Source organism: Podarcis cretensis (assembly GCF_951804945.1).
Source record: "Podarcis cretensis genome assembly, chromosome: 1".
Taxonomy (NCBI): Eukaryota; Metazoa; Chordata; class Lepidosauria; order Squamata; family Lacertidae; genus Podarcis; species Podarcis cretensis.
In genome coordinates this window covers 139,860,161-139,880,245 of record NC_137170.1, presented here as the reverse complement: position 1 = coordinate 139,880,245, position 20,085 = coordinate 139,860,161, and the positions used below count along the sequence as shown (strand labels likewise).

General features: G+C 41.9%; 1 long non-coding RNA gene across 1 annotated transcript in view; it reads left to right on the top strand.

Annotated features, from left to right (window-relative positions):
- The window catches only part of LOC307220361, a 108,552-nt gene that overhangs the window by 83,194 nt on the left and 5,273 nt on the right, over positions 1-20,085 (top strand). Inside the window, exon 6 of the long non-coding RNA XR_013840851.1 lies at positions 15,202-15,303. This is a non-coding gene — a long non-coding RNA (uncharacterized lncRNA). The remainder of the gene's footprint in view (positions 1-15,201; positions 15,304-20,085) is intronic.

Below are 20,085 nucleotides of genomic sequence, written 5' to 3'. Positions count from 1 at the left end.
TAGAAGGTTTCAATAATGTATTTGGGTGGCATGCATATTTGTGGTATGATAAGGTCAAAGCACATAAAGCGTTTAAAAATCATATTGTTAGGAAAGCATTGTTTAATGTTTGGACAAGATATAAGGACTTACTTGAAAATAAAACCCCAAGGTGGCTGTCACCGATGGAAGCGAAGGCTCAGAAAAAGTTCAATATGGAGGCCAAATGGCCGAAATATTGGGAAATTTTGGAACAAGAGGGAGATAAATTAAAATTGCAGAGCTTTGAAAAACTAAAAAACAAAGTGTGAGATTGGCTTCATTATTATCAAATAATGGAGGCATATAATTTGGATAAGAAAATTGGCTTCCAGGTGGAGAAATCAAAATTAGAAACAGAACTGTTAGATCCCCAAACTAAGCTTTTGTCAAGAATGTATAACTTGCTGTTGAAATGGAACACTCAAGATGAAACGGTGAAATCTGCTATGATTAAATGGGCTCAAGATATTGGACATAACATTATGTTGGCTGACTGGGAACAGTTATGGACCACAGGTATGAAGTTCACGGCATGTAATGCCTTAAGAGAGAATATTATGAAAATGATATACAGGTGGTACATGAAACCAGTCTAGCTTGCAAAAATATATCATTTGTCTGATAATAAATGTTGGAAATGTAAAGAGACTGAAGGAACATTCTTTCACCTTTGGTGGACGTGCCCAAAGATTAAGGCTTTCTGGGAGATGATCTATAATGAAATGAAAAAGGTATTTAAATATACCTTCTTGAAGAAACCAGAGGCCTTTCTCCTGGGCATGGTCAGCCAATTGGTGCCAAAGAAGGATAGAAATTTTTTTATGTATGCTACAACAGCAGCAAGGATACTTATTGCAAAGTATTGGAAGACACAAGATCTACCCACCCGGGAAGAATGGCAGATGAAGGTGATGGATTACATGGAACTGGCAGAAATGACTGGCAGAATCCGAGACCAGGGAGAAGAGTTGGTAGAAGAAGACTGGAAGAAATTTAAAGTCTCTCTACAGAAACATTGTAAAATTAAGGAATGTTAGAAGGATGCTGGAATGAAGCTATGTGGTTTTAGCAGTAATGTTATAAAGGATTAAGTAAAAATGGATTGTTAACAGGTCAGAATGTAAAGTTACAATATATTAAGATAAATTAGTAAGATAAAAACAAAGAAGGAAAGGATTTGCTTAGACAACTAATGAACTAGAATACAAAAAAGGGAGGTGTGAGGAGGTCAAGGAAACAAGCAAATGATAGATAAGATATGGAAAGATGGATTTGTTTTTAATTGTTTTTATATTTTTTTCTGTATTTTGTATTTTCTGTTTTTCTTTTTCTTTCTTTTTTATTCTTGTAACTTTTTGAAACACCAATAAATATTATATATATATATAAAAAACAGAATGGGACTACTGGCCCATCAACTCCTCAAATGTCTACTCTGACTAGTGGCAGCTGTCACAGGTTTTTAAAAATGCTATTTCCCAGCCTAGCTACCTATCAACCAGAAAATGTGAGGATTTATGCCTGGGTCCTTCTTGCAAACTCTTGATCTACCAATGAGCTATACATAGCTCAGCGGTTGTTTTAGAGGAAGGTTTATTATAGAGGAAGGTTGGTCTAGTACTAATGGTCCCCAATAAACCCTGGAAGCAGAGACCTAATCTGTGGCAAATCCAGAACAGATAGGATCAGATTCTCTATCTTAACTCGGTCAGAGGTCACGTGAAAAATAGCTAGTGCAGATGGAAGAAGAGTGATGCATGCAGTCCTGCTGGCACCAGCAGCAGCCTGGAAGCTGCTTGCCACAGGCATTGAGGGACTGGGCTATCTGTCAGCATCTGCCGTCATTCTGCTGAAGTTTGCTTGCTCTGCTGTAGAGGACAGAAGAAGAATTCATGACATCGCTTTCCCGCTTCCTCTTGAAGAAGCCCTTGTGGTTGTGTAACTCAGTATGCTGCTTTACAATTCCTTCGGAGGCTAAGCGAAGGGCCTTTACCTGTGCCCGTCTCAACTGTTTCCCTACAGCAGTTTTGTCGGGTCGCTATTCCAGAGCTCCCATCGCAAATAGAACATGCACCTGCAACGACACGGCTCTGGAGAGTATGGAACATGTAATGCTCTTCTGTCCCAACTGGACAGATGAAAGATCTCGGTTTCTAATTCCTCTCGTGAACAAGCTTCATCTCCCAATCCAGCCCTGGATAGTGTCCCTTCTTCTGCAGGATTCTGACTGTTGGATTACCGAGATGACAGCTAACTTCCTGCTTAGTGTGATGAAGAGGAAAGCGGCACCAACTCCTTCTTTAACACCACAGCCGTAGTTGATATGCCGCACAATCAAACCTGTTTTTGCATTCTCTGTCACTCAATGTTTTAAATCCCCTGTCACTTTTGTTATCCTCGTATTCGCCTTGGACGATATCTACCTTTACCTCCCCCCCTATTTTATGCTGTTATTTCTATGTATATTATGCTATGGCTACACGGCTAATGCAATAATAAAGTTGTTGTTAACTCAGTATGCAAAATACTTCTTGAAGCCAACTTTTCAGAAAAACTAAGACAACAGGAGGGGGACAGGCTTTTCAAAGATGTGCCTGGTAGACCAAGAAAAATGAATTTCAAGTCAAGGAAGTCTTGCAGAGTGTAACCTGATGCCAATTACCTGTTGTTTATAGCAGGAAAGGTATGAACTCGTGTCTCAACTAGATGGCAAGGATGGCACCAATACATAAAGACACAAACTATCAAAACAAATACATTCCCCTGAAATCAGTTCCTTGCTTCAAACAGCACAGCATGCTTGTTACATGTTACTTTCTCTTTAAGAGATAGACAGCAAATTGCAGCAGAATTGGTAACTGCCGCCCAGTGCGGACTGCCCGCCGCACTCCCCAGCTACGCTAGGTCTTTTGTTTTTTTGTTTAAGGATGATAAAGTACTGGAAACAGGGATCAAAATAACCTCTGACTTTTCACTCTGTCAAGATCAACACCGATATGCACAAGTGAAGCTTTCATTGCATTGACTGGGTTTGTAGAGTAGCTGGTCTGATGACCACACAAGGATACGGCTAAGGTCAGTTCTGTGTCAGTTGGCATGAGAGAGAACAGGGCCACCAAAAGAGGGGGCAGTGGCCCTGTGAGAGGGGTTAAACCTCACAGCAGGCAGGGGGAACAACCCCCCCCCATAAGACATCACCACGAATGCAAAGAACTCTTCTAAACATGTTTTTATTTCCCAATGTTACACATTTCCTATTTCATGTAAAAAACTGAGGAAACCCCACTGGGCTTCTCTTTTATAACACAGGAAAGGAGGATCAGCTGAAAAGCTCCAAAAGCTTTTTTATTTATTATTTTAAATCATGGCTTTTAAAATATATTTTTCATAGTTTTGTCATAACTATTCAGAAACTTGCTGCTATTTTGAGGGCACTTTCCAACAGTTGTGGGAAAACCCAGAAGATTATCAGTACTTGCTGCAACAAGGAGAAGGCCTAGTTACACAGATATAGTATTGTTTGCACTGGCCCTAAAACGATACAGAAACAACAGTCCAGCACAAAGTTAGGTACACTTGCAGCCCGATGAGTCACCAGACACCAGCCCATTCAAGGAAACAGGCTTCCATACATCTGCCTCAGGGATCGGGCCATTTCCCCTGGCTTAGTGAGACAAATGTGAGTTGGATTGTTGGACTGGACAAAGGGACAGAGGAAAAGGCTCTCAATGGCTGCTAGCCTCTGCCATAGGCAGCTTGCTTCTGAAGAGCGCTTCCCTGAAGCCACAGAAGGGGAGGGGGCTCCTGTGCTCAGGGGCCGCTTGCTGGTTTGTCACAGGCCTCCATCTGGTTGGCCGCTGAGAGAACAGGAGACGGTACTCGATGGGCCCTTGGCCTGATCCTGCAGGCTCTTCATATGGTCTTCCCTTTCCTGCCAAGAATTTGGACGTTTCCTAAGCGATGCCCTTGCGTGCTCATGCGTGGAGTCTTCAATGGCTTTTGCACACTTCATGTCTCCAAGTCATGGATGAAAACCAAGCAAAAGTTTTGAGGGCGCACCAGAAGAAAACCAAAAGCATAAGGTGCTCTTTGCCAAAAGAGCCAAAAGAAAATAAGATGGCTTCTGCTTAGTCCTTGGCAAAAACCAGCTTGTGTTAACTGGGGACTGCAGGCTTGTTTCCTTCCCTTGGCCGTAGGAACAGATAATGCAGAGTGTGTAACAGTATTTTGGCTGGGCAGCTTCCTTGACCTTTGTCTGGACCTGCTAACACCAAGCAGAATGTGTGTTCTGGAAATGCCTCAGAACAAGATCAACATTAAATTCAGCTATTTATTTAGGAGAACTATCAAGTCTAATTGTTGACTTTTAAAAATCCACGACTGAGCAAGGTGGCTTGTCCGCACTATTCTTGTTGCAAAGATGGAAAGACTCCAAAATACATGAGGGCGCATGTTCAGTTCACACTCCATCAATGTTTTGCTCTGCAGTGTTACTAGACTGCTGGCTTAGCAACAAAACAAAGCCAGGGCAATAATTCAGTCTAAACTTACGCAAGTGGGAAGTTTCACATTCTGTTTTCCTTCCTTCTTGTTTTCCTTTTTTTCTCCCTGATGGATGATATTGGTCTGGAGTAGATTGCATTTTTAAATGAAAGATGGCAGAAGGTGGGTGAATTCTTTGGTTTCTGGCATTTTTCACTACATTTCTTTCATTTGGTAAATGTCTCTGCAAAGTTACAAACTGAAGGGTACTTTTTTATTAAAAAGTTGAATTTACAGTTCAAGTCCATTGCAGCATTCTTTCGTAAAAAGCTTAAATTGCCATCCTGTCTCTTTCCCTCTGCAGCGTAATGCTGATGTTTGCAACCCCCAGGACAGCTTAGATCGATTTGGCAGGTTCCTATTATTGGTGTGTTGGCCGTAAAACAGTCCAATGCTGTTGATCCCACTGCAAAGTTATAAGCCATTATCCAGTTATAAGATAGGAGGGTGAATAATTACCTTTGCCTCTGTCTAATGCAACAAGCACTGCTGTTCTCAACCCTCAAACAATTAAGAAGGATCCCTTGGCAGGGTGGCACAGATTCCCTCTGTCTTGCATGAAATGATCTCAAATAGGCCAGAAACTACAGGGCACAATTCATGAACCAAGATCTCAGTTCTGTTAAAATAAAGACTGTCTTGATTGCAAGCATGAAACAGATACTTACTCTGCTTTTATGTGTTTCTGATGCACTTCAGTTTATTGGCGTACTTTTATCAGAATCTTCCATCCTGATTCCAAAGGTTTTCACCCATGGACACTTGGGGGGCGGGAGGAAGCAAGTAACTGTATGTGTGTCTGTGCTCCTATCTGCCTTTTGTGTTCCCCTGGGGTGTGGGGTATTGTTGTCAGTGTTTGCTTGCAGAAAGAGCTACTCTCAGTCTCCACCACTGGATCAGCCTTGTAGTTCAAATTTATTTTCTGCTTGTGTTGCTAGCTGTTTGTGCTGTGACTGTGTGGCTTGTTGTGTAGGATAATTCTTTCGTCTGGCAGGCTACTCTCTACCATCCATTCTTGTGTAGTAGAACAAAGTAATCTTTGCTGCCATATTGCCTACCCACCTCAGCTCTTTCCTCCTTTCTTCCTGTACCAGCAAAGTAGTTCAGTTGGCAGAGCAGGAAACTTTTAATCTCACAGTCATGGGTTCAAGCCCCACTTGGGCAAAAGATTCTTGCATTGCAGAGGGTGGAATTAGATGGCCCTCATGGATCACTGCCTTGCCGTGGCAAAGGGGCTTGAATAACTCAGAGAAGCTATGAGCTATGCCGTGCAGGGCACCCAAGATGGACAGGTCATAGTGGAGAGTTTGACCAAACGTGATCCACCTGGATGAAGAACCGGCAAGCCACTCCAGTATCCCTGCCAAGAAAACTCCATGGACAAAGACAACAGGCATATAAAAGTTATGACACTGGAAGATGAGCCCCTCAGGTCAGAAGGCGTCCAATATGCTACTGAGGAAGAGCGGAGGACAAGTACAAGTAGATTCAGAGCTGATGAAGCGGCTGGGCCAAAGCCGAAAGGACGCCCAGTTGCGGATATGCCTGGAAGCGAAAGGAAAGTCCAATGCTGTAAAGAAAAATATTGCATAGGAACCTGGAATGTAAGAGCCATGAACCTGGGTAAGTTGGATGTGGTCAAAAATGAGATGGCAAGAATAAATATTGACATCCTGGGCATCAGTGAACTAAAATGGATGGGAATGGGCGAATTCAGTTCGGATGACTATCATATATACTACTGTGGGCAAGAAACCCGCAAAAGAAATGGAGTGGCCCTCATAGTCAACAAAAGAGTGGCGAAAGCAGTACTGGGATGCAATCTCAAAAATGATAGAATGATCTCGATACGAATCCAAGACAGACCTTTTAACATCACAGTAATCCAAGTTTATGCATCAACTACTGGTGCTGAAGAAACTGAAATTGACCAATTCTATGAAGACTTACAAGACTTTATAGAAGTGACACCAAAGAAGGATGTTCTTCTCATTATAGGGGATTGGAATGCTACAGTAGGGAATCAAGAGATAAAAGGAACAACTGGCAAGTTTGGCCTTGGAGTTCAAAATGAAGCAGGGCAAAGGCTAATAGAGTTCTGCCAAGAGAACAAGCTGGTCATCACAAACACGCTTTTCCAACAACACAAGAGACGACTCTACACATGGACATCACCAGATGGACAGCATCAAAATCAGATTGATTATATTCTCTGCAGCCAAAGATGGAGAAGCTCTATACAGTCAGCAAAAAAAAAAAAAAAAAAAAAGACCTGGAGCTGACTGTGGCTCAGATCATCAGCTTCTTATAGCAAAATTCAAGCTTAAACTGAAGAAAGTAGGAAAAACCACTGGGCCGGTAAGATACAATCTAAGTCAAATCCCTTATGAATACACAGTAGAAGTGAGGAACAGGTTTAAAGATTTAGATTTGGTGGACAGAGTGCCTGAAGAACTATGGATGGAGGCTCGCAACATTATACAGGAGGCAGCAACGAAAACCATCCCAATGAAAAGGAAATGCAAGAAAGCAAAGTGGCTGTCCAACGAGGCATTACAAATAGCGGGGGAGAGAAGGCAAGCAAAAGATACAGGAAATTGAATGCAGATTTCCAAGGAATAGCAAGGAGAAACAAGAAGGCCTTCTTAAATGAGCAACACAAAGAAATAGAGGAAAACAATAGAATGGGAAAAACCAAAGATCTGTTCAAGAAAATTGGAGATATGAAAGGAACATTTCGTACAAAGATTACCATAATAAAGGACAAAAGTGGTAAGGACCTAACAGAAGTAGATGAAATCAAGAAGAGGTGGCAAGAATACACAGAGGAACTATACCAGAAAGATATGGCTGTCTCGTACACTCGAGGTAGTGTGGTTGCTGACCTTGAGCCAGACATCCTGTAGAGTGAAGTCAAATGGGCCTTAGAAAGCACTGCTAATAACAAGGCCAGTGGAAGCTGAATTATTTACAATTTTAAAAGACGATGCTGTTAAGGTGCTACACTCAATATGCCAGCAAGTTTGGAAAACTCAGCAGTGGCCAGAGGATCGGAGAAGATCAGTCTACAAAGATCTCAAAGATCAGTCTACAAAGATCTCTAAGATCAGTCTACAAAGATCTCAAAGATCTCAAAGAAGGGCAGTCCCAAAGAATGCTCCAACTACCGCACAGTTGCACTCATTTCACACACTAGCAAGGTTATACCTAAAATTCTACAAGGTAGGCTCAAGCAGTATGTGGACTGAGAACTCCCAGAAGTGCAAGCTGGATTTCGAAGGGGCAGAGGAACCAGAGACCAAATTGCAAACATGCACTGGATTATGGAGAAAGCTAGAGAGTTCCAGAAAGACATCTACTTCTGCTTCATTGACTATGCAAAAGCTTTTGACTGTGTCAACCACAGCAAACTATGTTGTTGTTGTTTAATCGTTTAGTCGTGTCCGAGTCTTCGTGACCCCATGGACCAGAGCATGCCAGGCACTTCTGTCTTCCAGTGCCTCCTGCAGTTTGGTCAAACTCATGCTGGTAGCTTTGAGAACACTGTCCCACCATCTCATCCTCTGTCGTCCCCTTCTCCTTGTGCCTTCCATCTTTCCCAACATCAGGGTCTTTTCCAGGGAGTCTTCTCTTCTCATGAGGTGGCCAAAGTATTGGAGCCTCAGCTTCACGATCTGTCCTTCCAGTGAGCACTCAGGGCTGATTTCCTTAAGAATGGATAGGTTTGATCTTCTTGCAATCCATGGGACCCTCAAGAGTCTCCTCCAGCACCATAATTCAAAAGTATCAATTCTACGGCGATCAGACTTCTTTTTTCACTTGGAAAAGACCCTAATGTTATGGTCCTACTTTCACCTGTAAAAGACCCTGATGTTGGGAAAGATTGAGGGCACAAGGAGAAGGGGACGACAGAGGACGAGATAGTGGGACAGTGTTCTCGAAGCTACCAGCATGAGTTTGACCAAAGTGCGGGAGGCAGTGGAAGACAGGAGTGCCTGGCATGCTCTGGTCCAGGGGGTCACGAAGAGTTGGACACGACTAAACGACTAAACAACAACAACATGGTCCTTTCCAACTCTACTGGGGCTACTCCTGGACTGCTGTCTGTTGCATGTCCTGGAGGAACTAAGTGCCTCACTGCAGCCTCCAGCAGTAGGAATTCTCCACCTGGATAACTACCAAGAATCGTTATTTTCCTCTGCATTAGAAAGGGGAGAATACAGGTGGGGTTGAAAATACTGCCACAATTCCAGTCATGTGTAGAGAGGAAATATGAACATCAGTATAAAGGAATAAAAACCTTTCATGCCTCTCACCCATCCCGGGGCAAGAGAACCTGTAAGCCATGACCCTATAAATCACTTTCCATACATTTGTCTTCTAAAATGTCTGGAGGGTGACAGGTTGGTGGAGGCAGCAATGGCATAATGTAATTGTTGAAAGCCCATGTGAAAACAGCACCATGCAGAAAACAGTACATGGGGGACATGCCTAAAACCATAACTGCGTGCCCTGCTTCAAAGCAAAATGCCCATTAGCTCTGGGGAAGTGGCGAACCACAGTGTAGTCAGAGGGACAACTAGGCCACCTAGTGGCCAAAGAGTCGCCCTTCTGAAATTTCTGGACAGGGTTGTGGTTTCAACTGCCCTGATCAGAAAGCAAACACCGGTATTGGACAATGGTGTGGTGATTATGTTACATCCATGAATGGGCAAAAGAAGAAAGATAGAAAACCCAACTTGCGTAGTATAAATAAGTATTTGAATCATATAAAGCAGGTCATGCCTAAAATAAGGCATAATATTTGAGTACCCCTCTTCTTGTTTTCACCATCTTTCCACTCAAGGAAAGTCCTTTCTTAGCTCTCCTATTTAAGAGATCTGAGGGGCTGAACTGTTGCACATAATCCTTGTACTCTGTTCTGTGCTATCATTTGAAGAACCAAGGGTGGGTAGCAGATGCCTAGTATGTTTAATAATAATAATAATAATAATAATAATAATAATAATAATAATTTATTTATATCCCGCCCTCCCCAGCCAAAGCCAGGCTCAGAGTGGCTAACAACAGTAAAAATAGCACAATATACATAAAATCACAGTCAATTACAGTGGTACCTTGGGTTAAGTACTTAATTCGTTCCGGAGGTCTGTACTTAACCTGAAACTGTTCTTAACCTGAAGCACCACTTTAGCTAATGGGGCCTCCCGCTGCCGGAGCACGATTTCTGTTCTCATCCTGAAGCAAAGTTCTTAACCCGAGGTACTATTTCTGGGTTAGCGGAGTCTGTAACCTGAAGCGTATGTAACCTGAAGCGTATGTAACCCGAGGTACCACTGTAATTGAAATACATACTAAAATCAGTTCAGAATCAAATTAATGGCAACCATTGGGCTAGAGCTCTATGAAGATTACAGAAGTAGAGTGAGGGTCAGACTGTGCCTTGGCCAAAGGCCTGGTGGAGCAGCTTTTACATTTTCATCCCACCTTTCTACCAAGGAGAGCAAGGCGGCATAGATCCTTGCTCCATCACCACCAATTTAGGATGGGATGGTGAAGAAGAGGACTGGGTTTAATCGTTGTGTGGAATAGGGGGTTCCTGGAGGGGTAGCTTGTTCTGGCCACTCTACCATTTCCTGTGAGGTGTCTTTAGGCTGAGATTGGTCCAAATTCACCCAGCGAGCTTAATGGCAGGGGGGTCTCCTGGGTCCTACTAGTACCACTATGACACACTGGATCACTGGATGTAGAAGACCCGAAACAATCTGTGCCCAGTGGTTCAAGGCTACATGTTTTGTTAAGAGGTGTATCTTTTTATACATATGATATTTGAAGACCAAGATTTCTTTGGGCTGACATTAAGAAGGTGTTGGGGTGGGGTGGGGTGAGGGATGGCATCTATGCATCTCAGATCTACAACACATGTGCCACGGTTGCAATACCATGTTTGGGACAACTTTTAAATAATGGCTGAGCCAAAAGAAAGTAAAGCCATGATTTGAATTTTCAAATGGTAGCCGGGGGCTAGCTTGGTTAGTTGCTTTTCCATTCCAAATGTCCCTGAACATACTTTAAATGAAAACGAAACACTAACACGCCAGGGATATGGTCAAGCTAGATTTTTTTCTTTTTTGTATGGAGGAGCATTCAAGTAGGCAAGCTCCCGTGTGCAGTGTGAAAGTGATACAATCTAGATTTATCAGCTCAGTGAGAACTCTTTCTTGATATGTAGCTACGAATGGTCAACAAGTCACCATCCTCTCACCTTACCCTGACTTGCCACATTGGCCATCCCCTCAGAATGGACATGAAAATGTGCTCTTGGCCCACGAGGTAAGACTGAGTGAGGGGACGTGAAACCCAGGTTCTCTTTCATGGCTTAAAGCAAAGAGCCAGAAAGCAGCCTGCCATTTTGCCTGCCGCTACCCTGATCTGGCATGACAAATTGGCGTCCCCAGTGTGGCAGCAAAGTAATCAGACTGTGACAAATGGTTTACTTAGAGCAATTTGTTTTCATTTTACTGAAAATTTTCGCAGTCTTAACAAAAGGATTCTCTTTCTTTCTTTCTTTCTTTCTTTCTTTCTTTCTTTCTTTTTTTCTTTTTCTTCAAATCATGTTTGAACACTGCTAAAAAATGAATGTCTAGTAAACCTGGTCTGTTTTGTGGAGGTGGGTAGCTTTAAAACCCTATTTGTATGTTTGTATGCACTCATCTCGCTTTATTGGCCGAGGGAGCCGGCGTACAGCTTCCGGGTCATGTGGCCAGCATGACTAAGCCGCTTCTGGCAAACCAGAGCAGTGCATGGAAACACCGTTTACCTTCCCGCCAGAGCGGCACCTATTTATCTACTTGCACTGTGTGCTTTCAAACTGCTAGGTTGGCAGGAGCAGGGACCGAGCAACGGGAGCGCATCCTGTTGCGGGGATTCGAACCGCCGACCTTCTGATCAGCAAGCCCTAGGCTCTGGTTTAACCCACAGCGCCACCCACGTCCTTATACTAACTGCGTTAATAGACCAAGACACACTATTACTGAAATGTATTGAGAATTCACATGTTGCAATAAATCATTTTATCATTATTATTAATGAGTAAGGCCATCTGAACTGCAGGGTCTGGTGTGCCTTGGGAGAGAAGTATATTTTAACAATTAGCTTCCACACACAAATACTTCAGGTCTGCTCTGCAAATCGTTTATTTAAAGTTATTACCCATCCTGGTGGTAGCAATAGGTTAAAAGATGTAAAATTTCCAAATAAAATCAGATTTCAGAGAGCTGAAACACGTCTAACGATAATCCTACCTTCCCTGTTTTCCCTCACTTTACTGCAGTCACCCAAAGCTGCCCCAAATTAAAAGTTGTAAGTTGTTTGGACTGAATAACTTTAGGTTATTCTTTGTTTGGGGGCTATTTACAGTTACCATCTTTCCATATTTTTTGTTCTCAAACAGTAATAGTTCAGAAACCAAGCAGGTTATTTTAAATATAGCCAGGATCATCCCTTCCCTCCCCATCGGCTAAGTCATTCCACACTCATGAATAATTCAAGCCTCTTCTGCCATTTTGTTTCCGACTCTCCCAAAGTCAGCTTTAGTTATTTCGAATGCATTTGTACTTTCTTCAGAATTTCCATCAATGTAATGAATATGTTAAGAAGCACAAAACTGATCATTGGGATTCTCTGCATTTTATTTCTAGTGAGCATTTTGGCTTCGCCCCAAAGACCGCACTCTGTGTGTAGAGAGCCCTTCTGCCCATCCAGATCCAGTGCGCCCAGAACGCCAAGCCAAGCCGTGTCTCAGCACAGAGGCGCCACGTGGGGCCTCCTGGAGCCAAGAGCAGGAGTTGCTTTGCTCCTCCTCTGCTCCTGCTGCCCTTGAGCCAGGGTTTCGCTTCAGGCTGGGGCACACTTCCCCAGGGGAAACCTCTCTTTAGCACCCAATGGGAGCAAACTGCAATCGGGGTTTCTCCAGGTTGACATTTGCTCCGATATAGCGTTAAAGAGCTGGTTTTCCCTGAGAAAGGAGCAGGACAAACAGAAGACTTCTTGGGCTCATGCCTAGAAAGCAAGGTTCAAGCGGAAAACCACTCAGATCCATGTTTTCTAGGCAGGAGACAAGCCCTTAATGTTATGTCTGGCCCAAGCTCATTTTTGAACTCACCCCACAAATCTAAAAAGCAAATAATGTTCTCTTTGGGAGGCCACAGATTTGCTTGTTCACACTAATCCAATGTTTTGGCTTCGTGTTACATGCAAACTGGGTCACAGTGGCCTGAGATGCATGCTTTCAGGGCCGACCCTATTCCTGCCACCTTAATCTGTTTGGAGTGTTTTCGATTCTGAATTTTAAATTGTTGTAAGCAGCCCTGGGACTTGCTGGTGCAGGTCAGCTAATAAATGTAACCATCACCATCACCAGCTCAATTATTTCTCCCAACCAGGGCTGGATCCTCCCTGAAAACGCTGCTCTGGAGGGACAGCCAACCTCTAGAGCCTGTTCTCAGGGGCACTAGAAGGCCATCAGCAACCTTTCGCCCTGTGTGAGTGGAAGCACCTCAGAGTGCAACCTTTGTAGTCCAGCTTACATCCAGCGGTTTGAATCAGTGGCAATGCATCTGTGCATGTTCGCACCCCCACCTCATATGGTCCTTCTGGCAGCATTTGAGGAACATTATTCTTAAAGTCTTTTTGAAGGAAATATCTTGTGTAGAATCACAGAACAGCCTCCCACTGCCCCAGCCTTCTCATTTGAGGACAGTAATAAACAAGGAAACCACATTGTGCAATGCTACATGGGGATATAATCCCACAAATCCCTTTTCCTTGAACATTTTGGTTCCATTATCAGCTCCTTTCTCACCATACTGGCAAATGTCACCATAACAGCTTATAAATTGTGTAGGACAAAGCTTGTGTTATTTGCTAACACAACAAAATGAGTTAACAGAGGCCATTACTGCAAGAAGGGTTTCTAATATATTAGCAAACATGATAATGTAATGGAAAATTACTGGTACTAATTTGACCTCCAGAAATACACTAAATAGAATGTTTGACTCACGGTTGCACTGAATAATTTATCTGCAGATGAAATCTGAGGTTTTTGCATAACCTGCTGGTGGTTTGTTGTTTGGGATGTTTTTATTGTCTATGCATCTCTATTAATCTGACTGATGTAGGCGGTTTCAGATTGTTGATATTTGTCTAAGTGTCTAAAATAAGTGTCTAGAATAAGTTAGATTTACAACTTCATAGCAAGATATTCACAGCTATGTAAAACCATGTGAGGAAATTATTTATTCAAGTCCAAGTCCAAGTCCTGAAAGTGTTGCATAGATAAAATTGTAGAAATTCAAAAATAAGGAAAGGGAATTAATTCACTACTGCTTACTGGGCCAGATCTTTAAGGGGGGGGGGGAGGACCCAGACTCTCTTGACCGCTTTCCTCCAAGTTGTCAGCCATCAGGTCTTCCAGCAACCCACTCGTTCTTCCATTTGGGACTACTGCTGGATCCATTGCTGTTGCTTGAGGCTCAGCTGGGCTCGGTGGAACAAAGTGCCTTCCATCAGCTTGGGCTAGTGACCCAGTTGCACCCGATCTGTTATCTGTCCTGTTGGTACCTCTAGGTTAGATTACTGCAACACGTTATATGCGGGGTTAACCATGATTAACCAGGAAAGGAGACTCTTCCCATCTAGATCATTCCTGGGAGTCCTGAGGAGAACTGCTTACCACATGGGGAGTCCCCAGGCTTGGGAACCCAGCATGCTATTAATCAGGACAACTGAGCAATGACGAGGGAGGAGGAGTGGAAGGGGACAAACCTCCTTCTTGACACTCCTATGCCAGCTGCTCCCTGACACTTGCCAAAGAAAGGAAAGGGGCTGCTGTGAATGCTTTGTAGGATGCCACCTTGGTCTTCTCCAATATTAGAGTCAGAGATTAGATGATGGCCGGGGGCGGGGGGGGCAGAGCTGCGATGTGTCAAATGATGGAGAGATGGGGAACAAGTTACATTTGCTGAATGTGGCAACAAGAGAAGGGGAAACTAGCATGTTTTGGACACTTATGACCTCCCCTCTCATTAGACAAAGGAGCATGTTGCCTTCATCCCACCCTTGTGCTTGTGCACGAAAGAGCATGAAATATAAGGATGATCCTTAAATATAACTGGGAGCCCATTTGATTGGATTTGACTCATTAGCTAGATTTTCTAGGTCCTAAAACTCAGTTGAACTCTGCAAATATTTATTTTATATATTTATTTAACAAAATATACATATTTGTAAATTTAAAAGGCTAAGCACTTTACAAAGAATATGAAATGAATGCAAAACTGCCAATAAAAATAGAAGTTAAAAACAAGTTTTTAATTTAAAATAGAAATGAAATCAACAGGTAAAATTATACATTTAAACAAAAATTACAGATTAAAATGTACGTCAACTTTACATGCCTGGGTAGGTTTCCTAAGCAGAAAGGTTTTTTGCAAGTGTTGAGAAGAACAGATGAAAGGTGACTATCTAATGCCAATACGAGAATCAGTCCTCCACATGAGCCACAATACGGCTTCATGGCTCACTTCAAGCAAAGCAGGAGCAAGAACCACATTCATTTTCCTTTTTTACTTTCAGTAAAAAATTCCAAAAAGACCATACAATCCAATTATTACAGAGGAAGAAATATTTGAAATGGAAGTAAACAAAACTAATCTCTTGTTTGAGATGGAAACAATGGTGAGTTGGTTCCTGTATGTATAGCATATCTGTGTGTGGTCAATAAGGATGTATGTTCTCTGAGAGCAAGTTTCACTGAATTCCAGGGGATTTACTTCCAAGTTAACCTGGTTAGGATTGCAGTCTTAGTGGATAGAGACCACCTTTGGCAATAGGCAACACTTTAAAATCAGGGAACCAGGCAGAGGGCCGCCTTGGTAGTGGTGCCCACCCTGTGAACTGCCCTCCCATCAGGTGTTAAGAAGATGAGTAATTGTATAGAGAAGCTTCTTAAGGTTTAATGTTTTACAATGTTTATATATTTATATGCTGGAAGCCGCCTAGAGTGGCTGGGGCAACCCAGTTAGATGGGTGGGGTACAAACCATAAATTATTTATTATTATACATCAACAACTTTGTAAATAACAAACTGCAAAACAATTTTTATATCTGTTTACATATAAGATGTGCATAGTTTTGGTTTTATTTTTATTTTTTAAAAAAAAAAAAACTGGTTGTGGAGAAGAAGCATAAAAAACTTTCAAAACAAGAGTCTCTGCCACAATGTGTATGGCTAGCTGGAAGGAAATCCACTTGATAGCCTGTTTTCAACAGAATCCTCCAACATCCCTATAGTTAGAGCATCGGTGTCTAATATACAACATTCAGTATCTAGGATGCAGGCCATGGCATTTAAGATGGAAATCAGTTCCTGCGGAAGAATTATGCAGTTTGCAAATGTTTGTAAATGCCAGACTGATCCTTGTAATGCAGAGAGACAATTTAGAAAGGAGATAATCCCAACAGGCCACCATTGTTTTTATAATACTAAAATGCATTGCTTTCAGGAGCTACAACGTCCACTTGTTGCTACAAAAGAATAGTCATTCAACTGACCTCACTGATTTTGACATTTAAGAATATTAAGGCCCCAAATTGCATATCCTGCTTCTAGAATCATAGAATCATAGAATCTAAACCATTCAGCACTGGCTTCTTGTGCTTTCCATATTGTGAAACTGGACCTGCACAGCTACTGTGCATCATTGCCTAATCTAGAAGGCTTTCTTTAAAGCCTTGGGAAAGATTGCTTTCTTACAGCCAAGTTTGAACTTTGAATGAGCCCTATATTAAGGCTCATCAAACTGCTTTTGCAACATGTTGAAGCAGCAAACCCAGGACAAAATTGCCACGAGGTTCTGAGCAGGTGGCTCCAACTACTCTGAAGGATTTGGGGCAGGGCAATTAATATATGTAACACATCAGTTTTGTGCTGAGAGCTAGTTACAAAACTTGTTTGTTTCCTAGCTAGTAAATAAAGGCAGGTAAAGGGTTATTTACTCTGAATTGGTTGAGTGGGAGAGTACAGTCAGCATTCATGACATGCGTGCATTTGGAGAGAAAAATCAAAATGTAGGATTGGGATTAATAAACACCAACCTTTTCTTTGCATCACTAAATATCAAATTTTGCAATCTTTAAAGGCATCTAGTGATCTGTAAAATAGTGACATTTGAAGCTGGGGAGAGGTGAAAATTGTATGGCATTTGGCAGGCTGTTAATCATACTCTGGTCAAAATTAGTTTATGTTAAAATATGCTTTTTTTTTATAATAATTTTTATTAATTTTCCACACAAATAATAAAGAACAATATAAAACAGTATAACTTCAAGCTCATCGGTTCATGCCCTTTTTTCTTTGACTTCCCCATACCTCCCCAACCCTGCATCCTTATTTAATAGTAAATAAAAAACTTAAGAAATTTTTGATGAAAGGGAATTAAGACAATGGACCTAAGGGTTGCTAAGAACTATGTTAAAATATGCTGAAACTAATATCATAGGCAACTTGTGCATTGTTGAAACAGGGACTGCACAATGTAGCACCGGATTTGGCGCTTAAAGGCACATCACAGCAGTCCTCCCTCTAGCTCTTATTCTGACAAATGCACCATAATTTCCAATAATGCAAAAAATGAAACCCTTTCTCTGCAGATGGAAAGAATGTGGATAAAGCTATTTGTATACATCCAGAAATAAATAAATAAATAAATAAATAAATAAATAAATAAATAAATAAATAACTGAACGTGTTGAACGAATGAGAAATTTTCAATAACTTCAGAATTAAAATTTTAATTTCAAAATGCTGAAATGCTGCTTTTGAAATTTGATACTCCTAGTTCAAGATAGAAAAAATCTAATTCTTAGATCAATATATACTTGCTAACTAGCACATCTTAGTGAGTGTGATGGGGTTTACTTTCATATGTGCAACTTAAGTCTGCACGCCTGTTGTTTGAAAGTATATCGCTGTTACCAAGAGTCTGTTTGGCAAGTCATCTTTCTTCCCTAAAATTCCTAGAGGAGAGAGCATCTATAAATAGGAATGATGAAATAATTTAAATAATATAGATTTGTTTTATTTATTTTTTTGCAAACAAATTTAGACTATTTCCACATTTTCAGTTCAGTTGTGTGACTCCTATAGTTGGAAGGAAAGAACTTTACATTAAAATACAGATACATAAATATTCCTTGTTGCACAATTGCTCTGTTTGACATTTGGGTTCAACAACCCAATGCCGTATTGAAAAACTTCATTTTTAGTATTTATTTAAATAAAAATGAAATTATCCTCCCTCCTTTTCAAAACGGAAAGCCTAAATTGTTCAGTCCATTTCCTTTCTGGAAGCAAGGAGGTGCCCTTCATAGCTCACTTGAGGTCCTGTCTCTTTAGAGTTATGGTCCACTCCCTTGTTAGTGATAATAAACTGTATTACATTCCACTTCACACTGAGGGAGACATCTCCATAATGCCAAGTATTTTTTGTTTTAAAAAATAAAAGGTCAGCACATTATTCTCTCTGTGTTTTATAAAAAAGATACAACATAACTAGAATCATAGAATCATAGAATCATAGAGTTGGAAGAGACCACAAGGGCCATCGAGTCCAACCCCCTGCCAAGCAGGAAACACCATCAGAGCACTCCTGACATATGCTTGTCAAGCCTCTGCTTAAAGACCTCCAAAGAAGGAGACTCCACCACACTCCTTGGCAGCAAATTCCACTGTCAAACAGCTCTTACTGTCAGGAAGTTCTTCCTAATGTTTAGGTGGAATTTTTTTTCTTGTAGTTTGGAACCATTGCTCCGTGTCCACTTCTCTGGAGCAGCAGAAAACAACCTTTCTCCCTCCTCTATGTGACATCCTTTTATATATTTGAACATGGCTATCATATCACCCCTTAACCTCCTCTTCTCCAGGCTAAACATGCCCAGCTCCCTTAGCCGTTCCTCATAAGGCATCGTTTCCAGGCCTTTGACCATTTTGGTTGCCCTCCTCTGGACACGTTCCAGTTTGTCAGTGTCCTTCTTGAACTGTGGTGCCCAGAACTGGACACAGTACTCCAGGTGAGGTCTGACCAGAGCAGAATACAGTGGCACTATTTCTTCCCTTGATCTAGATGCTATACTCCTATTGATGCAGCCCAGAATTGCATTGGCTTTTTTAGCTGCCGCGTCACACTGTTGGCTCATGTCAAGTTTGTGGTCAACCAAGACTCCTAGATCCTTTTCACATGTACTGCTCTCAAGCCAGGTGTCACCCATCTTGTATTTGTGCCTCTCATTTTTTTTTGCCTAAGTGCAATACTTTACATTTCTCCCTGTTAAAATTCATCTTGTTTGTTTTGGACCAGTTCTCTAATCTGTCAAGGTCATTCTGAAGTGTGATCCTGTCCTCTGGGGTGTTAGCCACCCCTCCCAGTTTGGTGTCATCTGCAAATTTGATCAGGATGCCCTTGAGTCCATCATCCAAGTCGTTGATAAAGATGTTGAATAAGACCAGGCCCAAGACAGAACCCTGTGGCACCCCACTAGTCACTCTTCTCCAGGATGAAGAGGAACCATTGATGAGCACCCTTTGGGTTCGGTCAGTCAGCCAGTTACAAATCCACTGAGTGGTAGCATAGTCAAGACCGCATTTTACCAGCTTCTTTACAAGAATATCATGGGGCACCTTGTCAAATGCCTTGCTGAAATCAAGGTAGGCTACATCCACTGCGTTCCCTTCATCTACCAGGCTTGTAATTCTGTCAAAAAACAAGATCAAGTTAGTCTGACATGACTTATTTTTCAGAAATCCATGCTGACTATTGGTGATCACAGCATTCCTTTCTAGGTGCTCACAGACTGTTTGCTTAATGATCTGCTCCAGAATCTTCCCTGGTATTGATGTCAGACTGATTGGGCGTTAATTATTTGGGTCCTCTCTTTTCCCCTTTTTGAAAATAGGGACAACATTTGCCCTCCTCCAGTCTGCCGGGACTTCGCCTGTTCTCCAGGAATTCTCAAAGATGACTGGCAGTGGTTCTGAGATCACATCTGCCAGTTCTTTTAATACTCTTGGATGCAGTTCATCTGGCCCTGGAGACTTGAACTAGTTCAAATATTTTCATAGAAGATATGTGCCCCCCATAGTATTTATGTTTTGCACCTAAGTAGCCAACCTAGCAGTTCAAAAGCATGCCAGCACAAGTAGATAAATAGATACCGCTCTGGCGGGAAGGTAAACGGTGTTTCTGTGTGCTGCTCTGGTTCACCAGAAGCGGCTTAGTCATGCGAGATTGGCTCCATTATTATCAAATAATTGCTAGACTATTCCTAGGTACCTTTTTAGGCAAGACTAAAAGTTGGAAGGGGAGGAAATGTTGGGATAGGAGAGCAAACAACCACCGGATGTTGGGGATTGGGTGGTGCATGTGACTCGATACAGTTTGAACCCTCCCCATGTGTTCTTT